This window comes from Podarcis pityusensis (assembly GCF_964106645.2).
Source record: "Podarcis pityusensis genome assembly, chromosome: Z".
NCBI lineage: Eukaryota > Metazoa > Chordata > Lepidosauria > Squamata > Lacertidae > Podarcis > Podarcis pityusensis.
Genome location: NC_138044.1, coordinates 11,327,719 through 11,331,854, shown reverse-complemented (window position 1 = coordinate 11,331,854; position 4,136 = coordinate 11,327,719). Strand labels below are relative to the sequence as shown.

At 45.9% G+C, this 4,136-nt stretch overlaps 1 long non-coding RNA gene across 1 annotated transcript; it reads left to right on the top strand.

The window, feature by feature from the left end:
* The first annotated feature begins 2,256 nt into the window (after positions 1-2,256).
* LOC308467934 lies at positions 2,257-3,704 on the top strand. Its single transcript, XR_013981380.1, has 2 exons — positions 2,257-2,800; positions 3,485-3,704. It is a non-coding gene; the product is annotated as an uncharacterized lncRNA (long non-coding RNA).
* Positions 3,705-4,136: the final 432 nt, after the last annotated feature.

The window sequence follows — 4,136 nt, the reverse complement described above, 5'->3', positions numbered from 1 at the left end:
GGTTATCTGTGGGACGGCCAGCTTTGAGAGTTTTGCTCTCTGTGTGAACAATTGTTGCTGAGATAGATTGCAAGGCAAGGATGCTCCAGGGCACATTCTCAGGTGAAGGAGGTAGCTCAGCTCTCCTGAGTCAAAGAAACAAGAAGCAAGGTGCCTAGGTTCTCTCCCAAGATTACCCATGACTCACTGGGACACCTGCGGGGGGAGGGGGAGCTCATTTTTCACCCATCCTGCTCCAGCCAGATAAGATCAGTTACCCCACGGCACTTGCTGTGAGCATGTGAAGCATTCGGCCAGCTTCCCACCCAAAAAGTGTGATTCCCCCCCCCAATGTGCAAGTTATGCAAGCTCCCCTCCCCCGGATCTTCCCCGCCCTTAAAATTATCCAAAAGCTGCCCCAGCAGTTCTCTTAAAGTAGATTCGTCAGACACCTAGTGCCTCTTCTTTTTTTTTGGAAACATTTGTCTTTCCCCACCCCCACCCCTTTGTTGTAAATGCATTACATGATTATCAGTAGCCCAGGGGAATTCAAGAGCGGGAAATCCATTTGTGGTTCCTCCAGTGTGTTATAGATTAGAAAAGTAACTTTTGTGTACTTGGAACACACTTCTGGTTGCACTGGAGATCACTGCAGGAGGACACACACACATATTTCCACTATTACACATTATCTTCATTCTCATAAGTGGTAAACTTATGGCCCCATCTGCACTGTACATTTAAAGCAGTATCATAACATTCCTCCCCCCTGCAAAAAAAACCAATAATTCTGGTGCTGAAATTTGTTAGCAGATATAGGTGCCATCTTGGAGGGGGGACGCACCTGCCCATATTTCTCCCCACCTCCCTGCACTTCTGTAGAGTGCACCTTCTTCTGCTACATGCAACTAGTTGCGGGCCTCCCCTTCCCCCCCCCCGCCCACTTGCCTCCTACCCCTCCCACCCACAAGAAGTTTCTGCCCGCTTGCCCAACTCTCACTGCAGCCCAGTGTGGTGTAGTGGTTAAGAGCAGTGGACTCGTAATCTGGTGAACCGGGTTTGATTCCCTGCTCCTTCATATGCAGCTGCTGGGTGACCTTGGGCTAGTCACACTTCTCTGAAGTCTCTCAGCCTTACTCACCTCACAGGGTGTTTGTTGTGGGGGAGGAAAGGAAAGGAGAATGTTAGCCGCTTTGAGACTCCCTTGGGTAGTGATAAAGCGGGATATCAAATCCTAACTCTTCATCTTCTTCTTCAACTCACTTGCCTCTCCCACCAGCCTTCCTGCCTGCTTGCCTACGTCTCCCCAGTTGCACTTGGAAATGGCGTTGAAATTCAGGAGGCAAGCCTGGAAAAAAGGGTAGTGTCTAGCTATAGGTGGCTACCAGAGGAAGAGAGGGACCAGGGCCCCATAGAGTTGGCACCTATTCCCCCTTTCAGAGCTACAGTTCCCAGAGTTCTCTGGGGAGAGAGATTGATTGTTAACCCACCCTGTGTAGATAATACTGAACTAGATGGATCAATGTCCTGACTCCATATAAGGCAACTTCCTATGTTCCTATTTGGGAAGTGAAGAAGCTTGCCTTGCGTGTAGAAGGCCCCGGGTTCAATCTCTGGCATATCTAGGTAGGGGCCCACCTGAATTCCTGGAGAGCTGCTGCCAGACAGTGTAGACAATACTGAGCTAGATGGACCAGTGGTTTAAGGCAGCTTGCTATGCTCATACGTGAGAAACAGAATTGCACACAGCACTGTGGGCAAGCTCTGATAAAGTGTGTATATTAGGCAAAATTGCAGATAAAAATGGATCTATTTGGAGAAATTCGCACTAAAATACTGTTTATTTTTCACCTTGAAAAATGAACTGTTGTGGAAATGTGGAGAACTAAACTTAAGAATAGGAAAATGAGAAATAAGTAGAAACCGGCATATTTGCTCACCCCAGATAACCTTGTTGCATCCTGCATGATTCCATGGTCAATTTTTGGAATGCTTTTGTTTCTGTTTTCATATTGTATATCTCTTTGCCTTCCTGCACTCCTTGGGGAGGAAAGGTGTGATACAAATTCAGTAAATCAATAAATCAAGCTGAAATAAATCAAGACCTCTTCTTTTGCTAGGAATGGAAGGATATACCCATTTTACAAATCTATCCATTTTCTTTCCTTCAGTTTCACATTTTTTGAAATTTAAATTCAGTTCTCCACAATTCTGTAGCAATTTGAATATTTTTTTAATGAAAGCCCTCATAAAATTTCACCAGCATTTTAGTGAAAATTTTCTACAAATCAATGCTTACATCCATGCAGCTTTGACTAATGCACCCGTTTTTTGCACGCCCATTTCCGCCTAATGTAAAGCATTTTTGTGTTATTTCTATAGAGGAATTTATTTTTATGCACATCTTCCCCATACAGATTCATTTTTGTAAACATTGTTTGGCTGGAGAACTGTATTGCCAATTCAGAAAAGTGGAAATTTTGAAGAACGGCTTTGTTTCTCACGTTGTTTTGGAAAGCGTGGATTTGACAGTCAGCTTTAAATGTGAACTGAATCGAACTTCTCCCCCGCCCTTCTCCCCCCCCCCGTGATGTTATGTGAATGAGAAACTGCGCTACCGGCGTCGGATCAGGCCTGGTGCCAGCATTATTTTTACGGGAGGATGGGAATCTGGATGTGTAAAAAGAAACAACATCTGGAGCGGGAAGCCCCTTCAGCAACCTAGGCAAAGCTGCGGCTTGTTTGTGCGTCGTTTGCCCAGCTGTGTCTTCTCTCAGGCATATCACCTGTCGCCTTGCCAAGGGAAGACTCATCACAACGGGTAAGTGGGACGGTGCTTTTCCCCCCTACTAATTATGTGTAAACTTACCACCTCCCGGCTCCGCGGAGCCGGTCGAGGGAGGGAGTTTTGCTGACGAGGAAAAAAAATCATTTTTCATTGTTCACAGATGCAAATCACTTCGAGAGGGCTATGGCTGGGGTTGTGTGTGCTGTGCGTGCGCGTGCGTGCGTGCGTGCGTGTGGTGTGTTTTTTTTAAGCGTCTAGACATGTGTTTCAATTTCACCCGATTACATGGTGCCTCAGCAACTGTGGGTGAGGAGAGATGAGATAAAGGGAGAGGGAGAGGGAAAAGAGCGCCCACCCGTGTTACAAAAAAATCAGCCAAGGCTGGAACCTGCCAGGAGTACAGAGGTTCTAATTCCCTATCCTGCAATTGACAATTCTGGGCAACCCATCTGACCCCATCCGCACCCTCACCCCCCCCCCAAACACCTCACTTCTGTCCTGTATTTATCCATCAGTGTGGCGCGAATTAACCTGTCCACCTTCCTCCCAGCGCAGTGACAACTAGCAGTAGCCCATCACTCTGCAGAGCCTGGATCGGATTAGTCATAGCTTTCGGAAGCCTTTTAATTTGGATTTACGCTAATGCGGATTACAGGCAGCATGGCAGACATTGGTTTTGTAGAAATGTAAATCCCCCGCCCTCTTTTTTTTTTTAAGGGAAAAGAAAGAAACTGAGAGAAATGAATTAAGCTTGTCAGTAATGAAACAGATTTCCAGGCATGCCACCCCATCCCACCAGCATCAAAGCAAGTGACATGCGAAAAATTCACCATTGGAATCCCTGGCTTCCTGGTCTGATTCGTGAGCACTAAGCAGAGGAGTTGGGTTCGCTGAAACAATCTGTCTTTGCTTTCAATAGATGCTTCCACATTTTGAAGTTCTCTTTGATTTTTGGAATACCAAATTACCTGAGCGGTTTTATGGGAAAGTGTCCAGAAGCTGACCTAAATCAAAAAGTATGCATACAATTATGTATAGTGTGCAGAACATAGAGGAGTTCCCCCCTCTCATATAACACTAGTACTCAGGTGCATCTATGGAAGTTGAGTATTGGAAGATTCCGGACAGATAAAAGGAATAATGTATCCATGCAGCACATAGTTAAACTATGGAAATCACTCCAACAAGAGGCAGTGATGGGCATCAACCAATTCTGGTTTGGTGGAGCTGTAACTGAATGCCAGATCAGTCCATAATACAGCCATCCTTCTCTATTATCAAGACCAAAGGGCTGATCTGGCTCCCATTACCAAGACCTGGCTGAGTGAGCCAGGTGAGCCTGAGCTTAATGTTCCTACCTGGGTACTTG